Source organism: Cervus elaphus, chromosome 18 (assembly GCF_910594005.1).
Source record: "Cervus elaphus chromosome 18, mCerEla1.1, whole genome shotgun sequence".
In the NCBI taxonomy this organism is placed as follows: Eukaryota; Metazoa; Chordata; class Mammalia; order Artiodactyla; family Cervidae; genus Cervus; species Cervus elaphus.
In genome coordinates, this window is record NC_057832.1 from 19279098 (window position 1) to 19286131 (window position 7034).

The window sequence follows — 7034 nt, forward strand, 5'->3', positions numbered from 1 at the left end:
TTCTTTTTTAATATTTTTCATCTGTCATCCTTGATGTCTACATTCCTTGCAAAATCTTTAATATATTTATATTTTAAAGTCCTTTCTCTTTCCACTTTATGTTACTTGTATGATACACTAAAATAAAGTATTAATAGTTCAGATTTCTCCTAGAGTCAACTTTCAGTATAGTTTTAATTAGATTGAGTTCATGTGATTAACATATGCCCCCCAAACTGACTTAAATTTGTCATTTTCATACGGCTATTTATGTGTTAAAATCTTAATGAGAGATGTATAATGACTGTTTCTATATCCTTGAAAAGCTAATTGTTCCAAAAATTCTTCTGATCACAGTTTTCCATCAGAACAGCAGCGTCAACCACTCTGAACACCCACTGTGTCACAGGCCCTGACCTATTTATGTTCTGAGGCTGGACACAAAAAGCCATATGGATGTTTCTTGCTTGCAAGAGCATTAGAATCTAACTGGAGAAATGGGGCAGATACCTAAAAACGCAAATAATCTGGCAAAATATATTTTACAATATGCCAAATGAGTGAGGGCAGCAATAAATACAGCCCTGTGAAAGTGGTATTCACGAAGAACTCTGGTGGTTAGAAAAGACTTCACAGGGAGATAAGACTTCAAGTGAGGCTGAAAGAAAATATAAGGTAAATGAGGCAGGGTCAGGGAGGCCTTTAAGAGAAAGACAGTGTTGTGAACATGTGAACATAGTACCTTTTTAAGAAGAGGAGTTCTTAGTAGTGATGGGAGGATAAGGGATAACCCATCACTACTAAGAACTCTTAGACATGGAGGAGCCACTAGGGTGAATAGTTTCACCAGGAGAAAGGCCTAGAAGAGCTGGAAGTAAGAGTAGGAAGTTGAGGGGGTAGGAGGCAACAAAATTGCAAAGCAAAATAACACACACTAGAAATTTTTGGCTAGAAATGAACATTTAGTAGGAAGATATTACAAAAATGTTTCATGTTTGTCTAACATACTAGCTATCAAGAGATTAACTTCTCAAATACAGTAAGGAGTGAAGGACCTGATGGGGGGGCATGGATAAATAGTTTTATAGGCAACGACTTTGTTACCTAAAAAGACCGAACAAAAGAGGACTCCATTTGGAGCAGTATGATTTTCTAAGCCACAAGGACTCTGAGGAAGATTCAATAAACAACAGCATTTTAAATGCCAAATTAGAATGAATAAATAAATGACTTTCCCAAGGGAAAACTGGCTCCTTTGAAATTTTAGCAAATAGAGTTATAATTGCCAGATTTCCTTATCTATGGAAAACTAAGCTTCATTAATATTGAACTTGCCAGTTATCTACATGAGTAACAGAGATCTTCATGAAAAGGGAGATTCAATAATTAGCATTTAACTCTTCATTAAAATATATGAATAGCAAGAGAAAAAAAAATCAACTTAGTCTTAAATTCCACAAACATGAAAATGATCTTTTATTATCAGACCACCATTTATAGGGTGTTCAATAAACATTTTATCAAAAGTATCTAACAAAGAAGCCCTAGGTTTAATTGCTTTGAAAAGTTTTACTGTATTTCCTAAGACACTCCTATTCCCCTCCACAGGCCTAACTTAAAAAAATATTGTCTCTAAACCAGACAAAGAAGCCATCCAGTGAGCACGTGTCCTCCACAGGACTGACCCAGAGTTAAGCAGACTTCTAAGAAACCTCTACTACGGTGCTCACCGTCTGCCCTCCAGCCCCAGGGCCACTGGGAGGAACACCTCTCCCGACTGGTCACGCGTGGAGACTCTGGCCCTGTGAGCTGGACACACAAGAGACGCCCTGCGTACATGAAGAGACGGGGTGGGCGATGAGGATGCTGTCATCGTGCGAGGTTAGAACTGGGGCTGCCTGGGATGAAGCAGTGGTGGGAGGTACAGATGGGGGCCCCACAGCGCCTGGAAGCGGTGAGAAGGAAGAAAACAGGAGATTTCAGTTAAGCTAAGGCAGTGATTCCCACACTGCTCAGGTGTCAAAACCCCTGTTGTTCTAATTCTAACATATAAACTAAGATTCTAACATATAAACAAGGATTACTAGCAGAATATAAGATTATGTTATAGATATACATTTTATACATACATATAAATATACATTTGTAGGAATACACAATGAAAAATGATTATTACCATCTCTCTAGCAAAATAAGTTGTGTGCTAGACCCAAGGGACTATTTCTCGGTTTTCCTATTAGCACTTAGCATGTCATTTGGTCATCTGCCAGTGTTCACCATCAGGCAAGGAGTCACAAGTGGCAGTGGCTTGAGAAATAATTTATGAGAGAAAATCAAGGAGATTATTCATTTACTTACATTTATTCTGAGAATTGGCAAAAGACTGTTACATTTTAATCAAAATTAGCTTGGTCTATCACAAGAAACATCCATACCTTGTTAAGACCCTTGGACTGTTAATAACTGAAACCTATTTAAACTAGCTGAAACAAAGAAGGGGGGGTTTCTATAAGGATGGGGTTTCCCTGGTGGCTCAGATGGTAAAGAATCCGCCTGCAAAGCAGGAGACCTGTGTTCGATCCCTGGGTTGGGAAGACCCCCTGGAGAAGGAAATGGTAAGTCACTCCAGTATTCCTGCCTAGATAATCCCGTAGGGAGCTGGCGGGCTATATATAGTTCACGGGGTCACGAACAGTCAGACACGACTGAGCAGCTAAGCACATACACTGTAAGGATAGAAGATCATCTTTTGGAATGTAGGGCAGTGATGAAATAAAGACTCGTAAATTTCTGGAACTGAAACCAGCAAAGCCAGAAAGAATCTTTCTCTATCTGAACCCCCTTATTTTCCTCTGCAAATCTAATTTTCTCTGTCTGGCTCTCTCTCCCTCCCTCTCAAAATAGTTCCCTCTGCCTCTCCATCCACAAAGCAGTAGTGTATGGTGAATTTCACAACTCCCAAGATCATCAGAGATAGAATCTGTTGTTTGCTATATGAGGAAATACATGCCTGGCTCACTACTCCCACATTTGTAGTCATCTTTTGCATGCTACTCTGGGACGGACTGTCTTACATTGGGACCCTGAGAAACAGTAGAGGCTGGATGTCCTCTTCTTCATGATCATCAAATTCTCAATCCTTTAGGTGGAGAGCCTTTATTAAACAGTGATTCAGCTTCGCGTGTTTTAGATTATGAAAGTGGCAGCAGGAACAGGCTAAGGTCCTGCTCTTACAGTACTTGCTAGGAAGTTACTAATCAGATGCAGGATTTTGCTCTGCTAGCAGCCAGGATTCCAGATGGCCCCCGAGGGTACCTGTAGGGAGCTGCTGCCCTCCCCGCAGTGAGGGTAAGCACACACAACAGCAGCTCGTAGCCCCCAGCATCCCCTAATTCAGGTTTGTCTGCTCTTGCACTTTCCCATCAACAGGCAAAAGGCTACTATGTCCTCAGGACAGGACTAAGAAGCCTCACGAGTGATGTCTAATGCCTGGAGGAGGGAGCCCGACAGCCACAGAGCTGGCCCAGCCCGTGGAGCCCGGGGCGGCGGATCACACTGACGCTGTGGCTCCAGACTCGCCCATGCTCACAGAGAATTTCAAGGGAAAGAGTGGTCTGATGCTGAGCACTCTAATCCATCCTGTTGGCGGTGTCACATCTCACTCACCTGTGAGCGCCAAGCGACCGGAGCAGATTAGGCAGCCGTCATGCCCTGCAGATGGGCAAAGCCTGGTCCTCTGGGAGACCTCAGACTTTTGCATCCTTCCAAGGAGTGGGGGTTGCCTTACCTTGCTGGGGGTTTATTTTGGCTGGAGGAGAAGGTGGTAAAAAGATGGCTGAAGTGTGAAAGCTAATCAATGGCTATTTTGTGCAGAAGAGGAATAATTCAGGTTATACTTCAGGTAGATAGCAGGTGACTCCTGACTAAATTATATTGCCCTTGGTCAGGGTAGCAGACTTTGAGTAGAACTGAACGATTCTAGATGCTCTTACTCACGGGCTTACACGCTCCGGGCTACAGATGTGTTAAGTGCAGCTGCCTGACTAGTGTTGCACAGGGTCACACCCCTTGTCACAAATCCTGAATGCTCCGAGTTATAGGTACCATTTGGGGATTTCTCTCTTAGATCCTGGGTCAGGATTCTGACTGTATTTCTAACTGCAGAGCCTCTGCAGGCCAGTTTTATGCCCAGGCACATGGAAGTGTGATTTAACAGGTGGAAAAAGAAAAAAAAAAAGATCCCCCATGCCTAGAAACGTTTCCACATCAGTCTGCCATGCGCCGGAAGTCCCTGACTATTTCTCTTCCTTTGTGGCAATGCCTCTTAAATCTACCTCATCCTCTCCATCCCCACTGTCATCACCGCCCCCTACCCCCACCATCACTTGCCTGGGCTAGTGCCATTGCTTAACTAAATCTCTGCTTCCAGTCTTTCCCCAAACAAACCCACCCCATTACATGCTATGAGAGGTACCTCTTCAAACACATTTTTCGTGTGTAACATCTCTCTGTGGCCTGATAAGTGCCAGTCTGTGCAGAAAACCCTCTGACTGGTGTCTGAGACCCTTGTCAATGTGACAGTAACCTACCTCTTCAGTATCTTCTCTCATGGCCCCCTGTAGTGAGAGGGATGCCCCACACAGACTTTCTTGTTCTGTTCCTGGGGTACATTCTACACCATTTACCTGCATATCTTTGCTTCTATTGTTTCCTTGGCTTCATCCCCACCCTGATCTCTGCCTATTAGTCTCTCCTTCATTCTTCAAGGTCAATCTCAAATGCCATTTTCTGAGAAGCATAGTACGAAAATGTATGTTGTGTCCTTTGTAAACTATTAAACATTGTACAGATACAAGAAGGCAAAAAGTTACTTATAAATTCTCTAGTATGGAAAGTTGGGTTAGTTAACTATTGCTGTTGTTTAGTGGCTAAGTCATGTCCAACTCTTTGCAACTCCATGGACTGTAGCCTGCCAGCCTCCTCTGTCCAAGGGATGTTTCAGACAAGAAAACTGGAATGGGTTGCTATTTCTTCCTCCAGGAGATCTTCCCAACCCAGGAATCAAACCTGCATCTCCTACATTGGCAGGCAGATTCTTTACTACTGAGCCTCTTGGGAAGCCCATTGAGCTTCCTTCACAAAGAACCATAGACTGCCTGGCTTAAGTAGCAGATAGTCTTTTCGTTCTGGAGGCTAGATGTCCTAGATCAAGGTGTTTGGGAAGAATCTGTTCCAAGCCTTTCTAGCTCTGGTAGAGCCTTGACTTGTAGCTACATAACTCCAGTCTCCACACAGTGTCCTTTCTGTGTCCAATATTTTTTTTTCCTTTTTATAAGGACACCAATTATATTGGATTAGGGTCCATCCTATGAACCTTGTTTTAATTTGATTGCCTCTCTAAAGACTTTGTCTCCAAATAAGGTCACTTTCTAAGGTACTGGGAGTAGGATTCCAGAATATTTTTTGTAAGACATAATTAAATCCATAATAAAAGTTGCTCAATGATATCATTTTGATCATTGTTTTTTTTTTTCATTTATTTTTATTAGTTGGAGGCTAATTACTTTACAATACTGTAGTGGGTTTTGTCATACATTGACATGAATCAGCCATGGATTTACATGTGTTCCCCATCCCGATCCCCCCTCCCACCTCCCTCTCCACCCGATCCCTCTGGGTCTTCCCAGTGCACCAGCCCCGAGCACTTGTCTCATGCATCCCACCTGGGCTGGTGATCTGTTTCACTATAGATAATATACATGTTTCGATGCTGTTCTCTCGAAACATCCCACCCTCACCTTCTCCCACAGAGTCCAAAAGTCTGTTCTGTATATCTGTGTCTCTTTTTCTGTTTTGCATATAGGGTTATCATTACCATCTTTCTAAATTCCATATATATGTGTTAGTATGCTGTAATGTTCTTTATCTTTCTGGCTTACTTCACTCTGTATAATGGGCTCCAGTTTCATCCATCTCATTAGAACTGATTCAAATGAATTCTTTTTAATGGCTGAGTAATATTCCATGGTGTATATGTACCACAGCTTCCTTATCCATTCGTCTGCTGATGGACATCTAGGTTGCTTCCATGTCCTGGCTATTATAAACAGTGCTGCGTTGAACATTGGGGTGCACGTTATTTTGACCAAAGGAAAGGCCCTACAGAGTGGGAGGCCATTCCTTCCGCACTAAAACCAAAGCCACAAAATGCAGGCAAGAAGGCTCTGCTGACCCAGCTGGTCAGCAGTGCTTGGTAGTTCCTGCTTTGTAGCACCTGCACATCAGTTTCTATGCTCACCACATCTCAGGACATGGAGGACTATCCTTCTCAGCCTACAGATTCAAGAAGACAACGTCTTCTGAAGAAAGGAATGCTGTTTAAGACAGCAGTCCCTGATCTTTTTGACACCAGGGACCAGTTTCGTGGAAGACATTTTTTCCATGAACCAAGAGTGGGAGGAGTTGGTTTCAGGATTATTCAAGCACATTACATTTACTGTGCAATTTATTTCTATTATTATTATACCAGCTCCACCTCAGATCATAAGGCATTGGCTCCCCAGAGCTTGAGGGCCCCTGCTATAAGAGACTAGGCCATTGAAAAGCTTTCCTAGAGAAGGCCAACAAAGTCTATAGCATCACCTTACGCTATACTTTGATTATAGTCAATGGCACTCTCAAAATAGGATCATATTCAGGTGGCCTAAGGCTGTGGGTGTCTACCTGGCACATTAGAATCAAATAATGGTGTCTTGATCCTCTACCTGCTCAGCTACTAATTTTAAAATGTGGCATGGGCCCAGATTTTGGATGAAACCAGAGTTGAGAACCACTGATCTAGGCCCTCATGCTAAGGTAAAACAGTGCTGAGTACTTCAGTATTTACAACAGCGCCCATCTATAGCTATGAACAAAAAAATGGGATTTGTAGTATTTGCAAAATACTCTTTTGCAGTATTTAGATAATCAGTTAAGGGAAAGAATGTATAGTAATTTTTCTCAGAACACATTGCCCAAGCTATTGAAGTCATGGTATACTTTAGGGTTTTAGAGAT